The sequence below is a fragment of the Equus asinus genome, chromosome 6 (assembly GCF_041296235.1).
Source record: "Equus asinus isolate D_3611 breed Donkey chromosome 6, EquAss-T2T_v2, whole genome shotgun sequence".
Classification (NCBI taxonomy): Eukaryota; Metazoa; Chordata; class Mammalia; order Perissodactyla; family Equidae; genus Equus; species Equus asinus.
Window position 1 is genome coordinate 3,776,457 of NC_091795.1, and position 14,835 is coordinate 3,791,291.

The following is a 14,835-nucleotide window of genomic DNA, read 5'->3' on the forward strand; positions in this document are numbered from 1 at the left end:
CCAACATCACCTGCCAGCTACGCCAGAACCACTTGGCGGAGACTCCAGAAACACCTGTTGGGCCAGCCGGAACCACCTCTCAGACGTGCCAGAACCATGTGCCTGAGATGCTGGAACCACACCCCGAACAGACCGAAACCACCTGCCAGACCCAACTGAACCACCAGCCGAGCACGCAGGAACAACCTGCTCGCCTCGCCGGAACCACCTGCCGGGCGCAGCGGAAGCACCTGCCGAGCGCGCCGGAGCCACCTGCTCGCCTCGCCGGAACCACCTGCCGGGCGCGCCGGAGCCACCTGCTCGCCTCGCTGGAACAACCTGCTGGGCGCAGCGGAAGCACCTGCCGAGCGCGCCGGAGCCACCTGCTCGCCTCGCCGGAACCACCTGCCGGGTCCAGCGGATGCACCTGCCGAGCGCCCCGGAGCCACCTGCTCGACTCGCAGGACCCATGTTCCAGACACGCCAAAATGAGCTGCCGGCTACACCAGAACCACTTACGGGACACTCCGGAATAACCTGCCCGGCATGCCAGAACCACCTCTCAGAAGTGCCAGAAGCACGTGCTGGACATGCCGGAACAACCTATCGGACAGAACGGAACAACCTGCCAGACACACCAAAATCACCTTCGGGCTACGCCAGAACCACTTGGAGGACTCTCCGGGAAAACCTGCCGGGCATGCTGGAACCACCTCTCAGACGTGCCTGAACCACGTGGCGGACACTCCGGAAACGCATGTCGGGCCGGCCGGAACCACCTCTCAGACGTGCCAGAACCTCATGCCGGACACCCCAGAACCACCTGCTGGACAGACCGGAAACACCTGCCGGACACGCCGGAACCACATGTTCGACTCGCTGGAACCACATTCTGGACATGGCAAAATCACCTGCCGCCTATGCCAGAACCGCTTGGCGAACACTCCGGAATCACCTGTCAGGCATGCCAGAACCACCTCTCAGACATGCCAGAACCACATGCCAATGACACCGGAAGCACCTGCCGAGCATGCCGGAAGCACCTGCTCGACTCGCCAGAACCACCTGTCGGACACGCCAAAATCACCTGCCGGCTACGCCACAGCCAGTTGGTGAACACTCCAGAAACACCTGCCGGGCTGGCTGGAACCACCTGCCAGTCACGCCAACATCACCTGCCAGCTACGCCAGAACCACTTGGCGGAGACTCCAGAAACACCTCTTGGGCCAGCCGGAACCACCTCTCAGACGTGCCAGAACCATGTGCCTGAGATGCTGGAACCACACCCCGAACAGACCGAAACCACCTGCCAGACCCAACTGAACCACCTGCCGAGCACGCAGGAACAACCTGCTCGCCTCGCCGGAACCACCTGCCGGGCGCAGCGGAAGCACCTGCCGAGCACGCCGGAGCCACCTGCTCGCCTCGCCGGAACCACCTGCCGGGCGCGCCGGAGCCACCTGCTCGCCTCGCTGGAACAACCTGCTGGGCGCAGCGGAAGCACCTGCCGAGCGCGCCGGAGCCACCTGCTCTCCTCGCCGGAACCACCTGCCAGGTCCAGCGGATGCACCTGCCGAGCGCCCCGGAGCCACCTGCTCGACTCGCAGGACCCATGTTCCAGACACGCCAAAATGAGCTGCCGGCTACACCAGAACCACTTACGGGACACTCCGGAATAACCTGCCCGGCATGCCAGAACCACCTCTCAGAAGTGCCAGAAGCACGTGCTGGACATGCCGGAACAACCTATCGGACAGAACGGAACAACCTGCCGGACACACCAAAATCACCTGCGGGCTACGCCAGAACCACTTGGAGGACTCTCCGGGAAAACCTGCCGGGCATGCTGGAACCACCTCTCAGACGTGCCTGAACCACGTGGCGGACACTCCGGAAACGCATGTCGGGCCGGCCGGAACCACCTCTCAGACGTGCCAGAACCTCATGCCGGACACCCCAGAACCACCTGCTGGACAGACCGGAAACACCTGCCGGACACGCCGGAACCACATGTTCGACTCGCTGGAACCACATTCTGGACATGGCAAAATCACCTGCCGCCTATGCCAGAACCGCTTGGCGAACACTCCGGAATCACCTGTCAGGCATGCCGGAACCACCTCTCAGACATGCCAGAACCACATGCCAATGACACCGGAAGCACCTGCCGAGCATGCCGGAAGCACCTGCTCGACTCGCCAGAACCACCTGTCGGACACGCCAAAATCACCTGCCGGCTACGCCACAGCCAGTTGGTGAACACTCCAGAAACACCTGCCGGGCTGGCTGGAACCACCTGCCAGTCACGCCAACATCACCTGCCAGCTACGCCAGAACCACTTGGCGGAGACTCCAGAAACACCTGTTGGGCCAGCCGGAACCACCTCTCAGACGTGCCAGAACCATGTGCCTGAGATGCTGGAACCACACCCCGAACAGACCGAAACCACCTGCCAGACCCAACTGAACCACCAGCCGAGCACGCAGGAACAACCTGCTCGCCTCGCCAGAACCACCTGCCGGGCGCAGCGGAAGCACCTGCCGAGCGCGCCGGAGCCACCTGCTCACCTCGCCGGAACCACCTGCCGGGCGCGCCGGAGCCACCTGCTCGCCTCGCTGGAACAACCTGCTGGGCACAGCGGAAGCACCTGCCGAGCGCGCCGGAGCCACCTGCTCGCCTCGCCGGAACCACCTGCCGGGTCCAGCGGATGCACCTGCCGAGCGCCCCGGAGCCACCTGCTCGACTCGCAGGACCCATGTTCCAGACACGCCAAACTGAGCTGCCGACTACACCAGAACCACTTACGGGACACTCCGGAATAACCTGCCCGGCATGCCAGAACCACCTCTCAGAAGTGCCAGAAGCACGTGCTGGACATGCCGGAACAACCTATCGGACAGAACGGAACAACCTGCCGGACACACCAAAATCACCTGCGGGCTACGCCAGAACCACTTGGAGGACTCTCCGGGAAAACCTGCCGGGCATGCTGGAACCACCTCTCAGACGTGCCTGAACCACGTGGCGGACACTCCGGAAACGCATGTCGGGCCGGCCGGAACCACCTCTCAGACGTGCCAGAACCTCATGCCGGACACCCCAGAACCACCTGCTGGACAGACCGGAAACACCTGCCGGACACGCCGGAACCACATGTTCGACTCGCTGGAACCACATTCTGGACATGGCAAAATCACCTGCCGCCTATGCCAGAACCGCTTGGCGAACACTCCGGAATCACCTGTCAGGCATGCCGGAACCACCTCTCAGACATGCCAGAACCACATGCCAATGACACCGGAAGCACCTGCCGAGCATGCCGGAAGCACCTGCTCGACTCGCCAGAACCACCTGTCGGACACGCCAAAATCACCTGCCGGCTACGCCACAGCCAGTTGGTGAACACTCCGGAAACACCTGCCGGGCTGGCTGGAACCACCTGCCAGTCACGCCAACATCACCTGCCAGCTACGCCAGAACCACTTGGCGGAGACTCCAGAAACACCTGTTGGGCCAGCCGGAACCACCTCTCAGACGTGCCAGAACCATGTGCCTGAGATGCTGGAACCACACCCCGAACAGACCGAAACCACCTGCCAGACCCAACTGAACCACCTGCCGAGCACGCAGGAACAACCTGCTCGCCTCGCCGGAACCACCTGCCGGGCGCAGCGGAAGCACCTGCCGAGCACGCCGGAGCCACCTGCTTGCCTCGCCGGAACCACCTGCCGGGCGCGCCGGAGCCACCTGCTCGCCTCGCTGGAACAACCTGCTGGGCGCAGCGGAAGCACCTGCCGAGCGCGCCGGAGCCACCTGCTCTCCTCGCCGGAACCACCTGCCAGGTCCAGCGGATGCACCTGCCGAGCGCCCCGGAGCCACCTGCTCGACTCGCAGGACCCATGTTCCAGACACGCCAAAATGAGCTGCCGGCTACACCAGAACCACTTACGGGACACTCCGGAATAACCTGCCCGGCATGCCAGAACCACCTCTCAGAAGTGCCAGAAGCACGTGCTGGACATGCCGGAACAACCTATCGGACAGAACGGAACAACCTGCCGGACACACCAAAATCACCTGCGGGCTACGCCAGAACCACTTGGAGGACTCTCCGGGAAAACCTGCCGGGCATGCTGGAACCACCTCTCAGACGTGCCTGAACCACGTGGCGGACACTCCGGAAACGCATGTCGGGCCGGCCGGAACCACCTCTCAGACGTGCCAGAACCTCATGCCGGACACCCCAGAACCACCTGCTGGACAGACCGGAAACACCTGCCGGACACGCCGGAACCACATGTTCGACTCGCTGGAACCACATTCTGGACATGGCAAAATCACCTGCCGCCTATGCCAGAACCGCTTGGCGAACACTCCGGAATCACCTGTCAGGCATGCCGGAACCACCTCTCAGACATGCCAGAACCACATGCCAATGACACCGGAAGCACCTGCCGAGCATGCCGGAAGCACCTGCTCGACTCGCCAGAACGACCTGTCGGACACGCCAAAATCACCTGCCGGCTACGCCACAGCCAGTTGGTGAACACTCCGGAAACACCTGCCGGGCTGGCTGGAACCACCTGCCAGTCACGCCAACATCACCTGCCAGCTACGCCAGAACCACTTGGCGGAGACTCCAGAAACACCTGTTGGGCCAGCCGGAACCACCTCTCAGACATGCCAGAACCATGTGCCTGAGATGCTGGAACCACACCCCGAACAGACCGAAACCACCTGCCAGACCCAACTGAACCACTAGCCGAGCACGCAGGAACAACCTGCTCGCCTCGCCGGAACCACCTGCCGGGCGCAGTGGAAGGACCTGCCGAGCGCGCCGGAGCCACCTGCTCGCCTCGCCGGAACCACCTGCCGGGCGCGCCGGAGCCACCTGCTCGCCTCGCTGGAACAACCTGCTGGGCACAGCGGAAGCACCTGCCGAGCGCGCCGGAGCCACCTGCTCGCCTCGCCGGAACCACCTGCCGGGTCCAGCGGATGCACCTGCCGAGCGCCCCGGAGCCACCTGCTCGACTCGCAGGACCCATGTTCCAGACACGCCAAAATGAGCTGCCGGCTACACCAGAACCACTTACGGGACACTCCGGAATAACCTGCCCGGCATGCCAGAACCACCTCTCAGAAGTGCCAGAAGCACGTGCTGGACATGCCGGAACAACCTATCGGACAGAACGGAACAACCTGCCGGACACACCAAAATCACCTGCGGGCTACGCCAGAACCACTTGGAGGACTCTCCGGGAAAACCTGCCGGGCATGCTGGAACCACCTCTCAGACGTGCCTGAACCACGTGGCGGACACTCCGGAAACGCATGTCGGGCCGGCCGGAACCACCTCTCAGACGTGCCAGAACCTCATGCCGGACACCCCAGAACCACCTGCTGGACAGACCGGAAACACCTGCCGGACACGCCGGAACCACATGTTCGACTCGCTGGAACCACATTCTGGACATGGCAAAATCACCTGCCGCCTATGCCAGAACCGCTTGGCGAACACTCCGGAATCACCTGTCAGGCATGCCGGAACCACCTCTCAGACATGCCAGAACCACATGCCAATGACACCGGAAGCACCTGCCGAGCATGCCGGAAGCACCTGCTCGACTCGCCAGAACCACCTGTCGGACACGCCAAAATCACCTGCCGGCTACGCCACAGCCAGTTGGTGAACACTCCGGAAACACCTGCCGGGCTGGCTGGAACCACCTGCCAGTCACGCCAACATCACCTGCCAGCTACGCCAGAACCACTTGGCGGAGACTCCAGAAACACCTGTTGGGCCAGCCGGAACCACCTCTCAGACATGCCAGAACCATGTGCCTGAGATGCTGGAACCACACCCCGAACAGACCGAAACCACCTGCCAGACCCAACTGAACCACTAGCCGAGCACGCAGGAACAACCTGCTCGCCTCGCCGGAACCACCTGCCGGGCGCAGTGGAAGGACCTGCCGAGCGCGCCGGAGCCACCTGCTCGCCTCGCCGGAACCACCTGCCGGGCGCGCCGGAGCCACCTGCTCGCCTCGCTGGAACAACCTGCTGGGCACAGCGGAAGCACCTGCCGAGCGCGCCGGAGCCACCTGCTCGCCTCGCCGGAACCACCTGCCGGGTCCAGCGGATGCACCTGCCGAGCGCCCCGGAGCCACCTGCTCGACTCGCAGGACCCATGTTCCAGACACGCCAAAATGAGCTGCCGGCTACACCAGAACCACTTACGGGACACTCCGGAATAACCTGCCCGGCATGCCAGAACCACCTCTCAGAAGTGCCAGAAGCACGTGCTGGACATGCCGGAACAACCTATCGGACAGAACGGAACAACCTGCCGGACACACCAAAATCACCTGCGGGCTACGCCAGAACCACTTGGAGGACTCTCCGGGAAAACCTGCCGGGCATGCTGGAACCACCTCTCAGACGTGCCTGAACCACGTGGCGGACACTCCGGAAACGCATGTCGGGCCGGCCGGAACCACCTCTCAGACGTGCCAGAACCTCATGCCGGACACCCCAGAACCACCTGCTGGACAGACCGGAAACACCTGCCGGACACGCCGGAACCACATGTTCGACTCGCTGGAACCACATTCTGGACATGGCAAAATCACCTGCCGCCTATGCCAGAACCGCTTGGCGAACACTCCGGAATCACCTGTCAGGCATGCCGGAACCACCTCTCAGACATGCCAGAACCACATGCCAATGACACCGGAAGCACCTGCCGAGCATGCCGGAAGCACCTGCTCGACTCGCCAGAACCACCTGTCGGACACGCCAAAATCACCTGCCGGCTACGCCACAGCCAGTTGGTGAACACTCCGGAAACACCTGCCGGGCTGGCTGGAACCACCTGCCAGTCACGCCAACATCACCTGCCAGCTACGCCAGAACCACTTGGCGGAGACTCCAGAAACACCTGTTGGGCCAGCCGGAACCACCTCTCAGACGTGCCAGAACCATGTGCCTGAGATGCTGGAACCACACCCCGAACAGACCGAAACCACCTGCCAGAACCAACTGAACCACCAGCCGAGCACGCAGGAACAACCTGCTCGCCTCGCCGGAACCACCTGCCGGGCGCAGCGGAAGCACCTGCCGAGCGCGCCGGAGCCACCTGCTCGCCTCGCCGGAACCACCTGCCGGGCGCGCCGGAGCCACCTGCTCGCCTCGCTGGAACAACCTGCTGGGCACAGCGGAAGCACCTGCCGAGCGCGCCGGAGCCACCTGCTCGCCTCGCCGGAACCACCTGCCGGGTCCAGCGGATGCACCTGCCGAGCGCCCCGGAGCCACCTGCTCGACTCGCAGGACCCATGTTCCAGACACGCCAAAATGAGCTGCCGGCTACACCAGAACCACTTACGGGACACTCCGGAATAACCTGCCCGGCATGCCAGAACCACCTCTCAGAAGTGCCAGAAGCACGTGCTGGACATGCCGGAACAACCTATCGGACAGAACGGAACAACCTGCCGGACACACCAAAATCACCTGCGGGCTACGCCAGAACCACTTGGAGGACTCTCCGGGAAAACCTGCCGGGCATGCTGGAACCACCTCTCAGACGTGCCTGAACCACGTGGCGGACACTCCGGAAACGCATGTCGGGCCGGCCGGAACCACCTCTCAGACGTGCCAGAACCTCATGCCGGACACCCCAGAACCACCTGCTGGACAGACCGGAAACACCTGCCGGACACGCCGGAACCACATGTTCGACTCGCTGGAACCACATTCTGGACATGGCAAAATCACCTGCCGCCTATGCCAGAACCGCTTGGCGAACACTCCGGAATCACCTGTCAGGCATGCCGGAACCACCTCTCAGACATGCCAGAACCACATGCCAATGACACCGGAAGCACCTGCCGAGCATGCCGGAAGCACCTGCTCGACTCGCCAGAACCACCTGTCGGACACGCCAAAATCACCTGCCGGCTACGCCACAGCCAGTTGGTGAACACTCCGGAAACACCTGCCGGGCTGGCTGGAACCACCTGCCAGTCACGCCAACATCACCTGCCAGCTACGCCAGAACCACTTGGCAGAGACTCCAGAAACACCTGTTGGGCCAGCCGGAACCACCTCTCAGACGTGCCAGAACCATGTGCCTGAGATGCTGGAACCACACCCCGAACAGACCGAAACCACCTGCCAGACCCAACTGAACCACCTGCCGAGCACGCAGGAACAACCTGCTCGCCTCGCCGGAACCACCTGCCGGGCACAGCGGAAGCACCTGCCGAGCGCGCCGGAGCCACCTGCTCGCCTCGCCGGAACCACCTGCCGGGCGCGCCGGAGCCACCTGCTCGCCTCGCTGGAACAACCTGCTGGGCGCAGCGGAAGCACCTGCCGAGCACGCCGGAGCCACCTGCTCGCCTCGCCGGAACCACCTGCCAGGTCCAGCGGATGCACCTGCCGAGCGCCCCGGAGCCACCTGCTCGACTCGCAGGACCCATGTTCCAGACACGCCAAAATGAGCTGCCGGCTACACCAGAACCACTTACCGGACACTCCGGAATAACCTGCCCGGCATGCCAGAACCACCTCTCAGAAGTGCCAGAAGCACGTGCTGGACATGCCGGAACAACCTATCGGACAGAACGGAACAACCTGCCGGACACACCAAAATCACCTGCGGGCTACGCCAGAACCACTTGGAGGACTCTCCGGGAAAACCTGCCGGGCATGCTGGAACCACCTCTCAGACGTGCCTGAACCACGTGGCGGACACTCCGGAAACGCATGTCGGGCCGGCCGGAACCACCTCTCAGACGTGCCAGAACCTCATGCCGGACACCCCAGAACCACCTGCTGGACAGACCGGAAACACCTGCCGGACACGCCGGAACCACATGTTCGACTCGCTGGAACCACATTCTGGACATGGCAAAATCACCTGCCGCCTATGCCAGAACCGCTTGGCGAACACTCCGGAATCACCTGTCAGGCATGCCGGAACCACCTCTCAGACATGCCAGAACCACATGCCAATGACACCGGAAGCACCTGCCGAGCATGCCGGAAGCACCTGCTCGACTCGCCAGAACCACCTGTCGGACACGCCAAAATCACCTGCCGGCTACGCCACAGCCAGTTGGTGAACACTCCGGAAACACCTGCCGGGCTGGCTGGAACCACCTGCCAGTCACGCCAACATCACCTGCCAGCTACGCCAGAACCACTTGGCGGAGACTCCAGAAACACCTGTTGGGCCAGCCGGAACCACCTCTCAGACATGCCAGAACCATGTGCCTGAGATGCTGGAACCACACCCCGAACAGACCGAAACCACCTGCCAGACCCAACTGAACCACCTGCCGAGCACGCAGGAACAACCTGCTCGCCTCGCCGGAACCACCTGCCGGGCACAGCGGAAGCACCTGCCGAGCGCGCCGGAGCCACCTGCTCGCCTCGCCGGAACCACCTGCCGGGCGCGCCGGAGCCACCTGCTCGCCTCGCTGGAACAACCTGCTGGGCGCAGCGGAAGCACCTGCCGAGCACGCCGGAGCCACCTGCTCGCCTCGCCGGAACCACCTGCCAGGTCCAGCGGATGCACCTGCCGAGCGCCCCGGAGCCACCTGCTCGACTCGCAGGACCCATGTTCCAGACACGCCAAAATGAGCTGCCGGCTACACCAGAACCACTTACCGGACACTCCGGAATAACCTGCCCGGCATGCCAGAACCACCTCTCAGAAGTGCCAGAAGCACGTGCTGGACATGCCGGAACAACCTATCGGACAGAACGGAACAACCTGCCGGACACACCAAAATCACCTGCGGGCTACGCCAGAACCACTTGGAGGACTCTCCGGGAAAACCTGCCGGGCATGCTGGAACCACCTCTCAGACGTGCCTGAACCACGTGGCGGACACTCCGGAAACGCATGTCGGGCCGGCCGGAACCACCTCTCAGACGTGCCAGAACCTCATGCCGGACACCCCAGAACCACCTGCTGGACAGACTGGAAACACCTGCCGGACACGCCGGAACCACATGTTCGACTCGCTGGAACCACATTCTGGACATGGCAAAATCACCTGCCGCCTATGCCAGAACCGCTTGGCGAACACTCCGGAATCACCTGTCAGGCATGCCGGAACCACCTCTCAGACATGCCAGAACCACATGCCAATGACACCGGAAGCACCTGCCGAGCATGCCGGAAGCACCTGCTCGACTCGCCAGAACCACCTGTCGGACACGCCAAAATCACCTGCCGGCTACGCCACAGCCAGTTGGTGAACACTCCGGAAACACCTGCCGGGCTGGCTGGAACCACCTGCCAGTCACGCCAACATCACCTGCCAGCTACGCCAGAACCACTTGGCGGAGACTCCAGAAACACCTGTTGGGCCAGCCGGAACCACCTCTCAGACGTGCCAGAACCATGTGCCTGAGATGCTGGAACCACACCCCGAACAGACCGAAACCACCTGCCAGACCCAACTGAACCACCTGCCGAGCACGCAGGAACAACCTGCTCGCCTCGCCGGAACCACCTGCCGGGCGCAGCGGAAGCACCTGCCGAGCGCGCCGGAGCCACCTGCTCGCCTCGCCGGAACCACCTGCCGGGCGCGCCGGAGCCACCTGCTCGCCTCGCTGGAACAACCTGCTGGGCGCAGCGGAAGCACCTGCCGAGCGCGCCGGAGCCACCTGCTCGCCTCGCCGGAACCACCTGCCGGGTCCAGCGGATGCACCTGCCGAGCGCCCCGGAGCCACCTGCTCGACTCGCAGGACCCATGTTCCAGACAGGCCAAAATGAGCTGCCGGCTACACCAGAACCACTTACCGGACACTCCGGAATAACCTGCCCGGCATGCCAGAACCACCTCTCAGAAGTGCCGGAAGCACGTGCTGGACATGCCCTAACAACCTATCGGACAGAACGGAACAACCTGCCGGACACACCAAAATCACCTGCGGGCTACGCCAGAACCACTTGGAGGACTCTCCGGGAAAACCTGCCGGGCATGCTGGAACCACCTCTCAGACGTGCCTGAACCACGTGGCGGACACTCCGGAAACGCATGTCGGGCCGGCCGGAACCACCTCTCAGACGTGCCAGAACCTCATGCCGGACACCCCAGAACCACCTGCTGGACAGACCGGAAACACCTGCCGGACACGCCGGAACCACATGTTCGACTCGCTGGAACCACATTCTGGACATGGCAAAATCACCTGCCGCCTATGCCAGAACCGCTTGGCGAACACTCCGGAATCACCTGTCAGGCATGCCGGAACCACCTCTCAGACATGCCAGAACCACATGCCAATGACACCGGAAGCACCTGCCGAGCATGCCGGAAGCACCTGCTCGACTCGCCAGAACGACCTGTCGGACACGCCAAAATCACCTGCCGGCTACGCCACAGCCAGTTGGTGAACACTCCGGAAACACCTGCCGGGCTGGCTGGAACCACCTGCCAGTCACGCCAACATCACCTGCCAGCTACGCCAGAACCACTTGGCGGAGACTCCAGAAACACCTGTTGGGCCAGCCGGAACCACCTCTCAGACGTGCCAGAACCATGTGCCTGAGATGCTGGAACCACACCCCGAACAGACCGAAACCACCTGCCAGACCCAACTGAACCACCAGCCGAGCACGCAGGAACAACCTGCTCGCCTCGCCGGAACCACCTGCCGGGCGCAGCGGAAGCACCTGCCGAGCGCGCCGGAGCCACCTGCTCGCCTCGCCGGAACCACCTGCCGGGCCCAGCGGAAGCACCTGCTGGGCGCGCCGGAGCCACCTGCTCGGCTCGCCGGATCCACCTGCCGGGCCCTAACCCTAACCCTAACCCTAACCCTATCCCCAAACCCTAACCCTAACCCTAACCCCTAACCCTAACCCTAACCCTAACCCTAACCCCTAACCCTAACCCTAACCCTAAACCCTAACCCAACCGTAACCCTAACCCTAACCCTACCCCTAACCCTAACCCCTAACCCCAAACCCTAAACCCTATCCCTAACCGTAACCCTAACCCTATCCCTAAACCTAACCTGACGGACAGGCTGGAACCAGCTGCTCAACTCGCCGGAACCACCTGCCAGACATGCCAGAACCACCTGCCGAGCACGCCGGAGCCACCTGCTGGACTCACCAGAACCACCTGCCTGACAGGCCAAAATCAACAGCTGGCTATGAGAGAACCACCTGGCAGACAATCCGCAATAACCTGCCAGGCATGCAGGAACCACCTCTCAGACGTAAGGGGACCACGTGCCGGACACGCTGGAACCACGTCCTGGACAGACTGGAACCACCTGCCGGACATGCCTGGACCACCTGCCGAGCACGCCGGAACCACCTGCTCGACTCGCAGGACCCATGTGCCAGACACGCCAAAATGAACTGCCGGCTACACCAGAACCACTTACCGGACACTCCGGAATAACCTGCCCGGCATGCCAGAACCACCTCTCAGAAGTGCCAGAAGCACATGCTGGACATGCCGGAACAACCTATCGGACAGAACGGAACAACCTGCCGGACACACCAAAATCACCTGCGGGCTACGCCAGAACCACTTGGAGGACTCTCCAGGAAAACCTGCCGGGCATGCTGGAACCACCTCTCAGACGTGCCTGAACCACGTGGCGGACACTCCGGAAATGCATGTCGGGCCGGCCGGAACCACCTCTCAGACGTGCCAGAACCTCATGCCGGACACCCCAGAACCACCTGCCGGACACGCCGGAACCACATGTTCGACTCGCTGGAACCACATTCTGGACATGGCAAAATCACCTGCCGCCTATGCCAGAACCGCTTGGCGAACACTCCGGAATCACCTGTCAGGCATGCCGGAACCACCTCTCAGACATGCCAGAACCACATGCCAATGACACCGGAAGCACCTGCCGAGCATGCCGGAAGCACCTGCTCGACTCGCCAGAACCACCTGTCGGACACGCCAAAATCACCTGCCGGCTACGCCACAGCCAGTTGGTGAACACTCCGGAAACACCTGCCGGGCTGGCTGGAGCCAGCTGCCAGTCACGCCAACATCACCTGCCAGCTACGCCAGAACCACTTGGCGGAGACTCCAGAAACACCTGTTGGGCCAGCCGGAACCACCTCTCAGACGTGCCAGAACCATGTGCCTGAGATGCTGGAACCACACCCCGAACAGACCGAAACCACCTGCCAGACCCAACTGAACCACCTGCCGAGCACGCAGGAACCACCTGCTCGACTCGCCGGAACCACCTGCCGGGCGCAGCGGAAGCACCTGCCGAGCGCGCCGGAGCCACCTGCTCGACTCGCTGGAACCACCTGCCGGGCACAGCGGAAGCACCTGCTGGGCGCGCCGGAGCCACCTGCTCGGCTCGCCGGATCCACCTGCCGGGCCCTAACCCTAACCCTAACCCTAACCGTATCCCCAAACCCTAACCCTAACCCTAACCCTAACCCTAACCCCTAACCCTAACCCTAACCCTAAACCCTAACCCAACCGTAACCCTAACCCTAACCCTACCCCTAACCCTAACCCCTAACCCCAAACCCTAAACCCTATCCCTAACCGTAACCCTAACCCTATCCCTAAACCTAACCTGACGGACAGGCTGGAACCAGCTGCTCAACTCGCCGGAACCACCTGCCAGACATGCCAGAACCACCTGCCGAGCACGCCGGAGCCACCTGCTGGACTCACCAGAACCACCTGCCTGACAGGCCAAAATCAACAGCTGGCTATGAGAGAACCACCTGGCAGACAATCCGCAATAACCTGCCAGGCATGCAGGAACCACCTCTCAGACGTAAGGGGACCACGTGCCGGACACGCTGGAACCACGTCCTGGACAGACTGGAACCACCTGCCGGACATGCCTGGACCACCTGCCGAGCACGCCGGAACCACCTGCTCGACTCGCAGGACCCATGTGCCAGACACGCCAAAATGAACTGCCGGCTACACCAGAACCACTTACCGGACACTCCGGAATAACCTGCCCGGCATGCCAGAACCACCTCTCAGAAGTGCCAGAAGCACATGCTGGACATGCCGGAACAACCTATCGGACAGAACGGAACAACCTGCCGGACACACCAAAATCACCTGCGGGCTACGCCAGAACCACTTGGAGGACTCTCCAGGAAAACCTGCCGGGCATGCTGGAACCACCTCTCAGACGTGCCTGAACCACGTGTCGGACACTCCGGAAATGCATGTCGGGCCGGCCGGAACCACCTCTCAGACGTGCCAGAACCTCATGCCGGACACCCCAGAACCACCTGCCGGACACGCCGGAACCACATGTTCGACTCGCTGGAACCACATTCTGGACATGGCAAAATCACCTGCCGCCTATGCCAGAACCGCTTGGCGAACACTCCGGAATCACCTGTCAGGCATGCCGGAACCACCTCTCAGACATGCCAGAACCACATGCCAATGACACCGGAAGCACCTGCCGAGCATGCCGGAAGCACCTGCTTGACTCGCCAGAACCACCTGTCGGACACGCCAAAATCACCTGCCGGCTACGCCACAGCCAGTTGGTGAACACTCCGGAAACACCTGCCGGGCTGGCTGGAACCACCTGCCAGTCACGCCAACATCACCTGCCAGCTACGCCAGAACCACTTGGCGGAGACTCCAGAAACACCTGTTGGGCCAGCCGGAACCACCTCTCAGACGTGCCAGAACCATGTGCCTGAGATGCTGGAACCACACCCAGAACAGACCGAAACCACCTGCCAGACCCAACTGAACCACCTGCCGAGCACGCAGGAACCACCTGCTCGACTCGCCGGAACCTCCTGCCGGGCGCAGCGGAAGCACCTGCCGAGCGCGCCGGAGCCACCTGCTCGCCTCGCCGG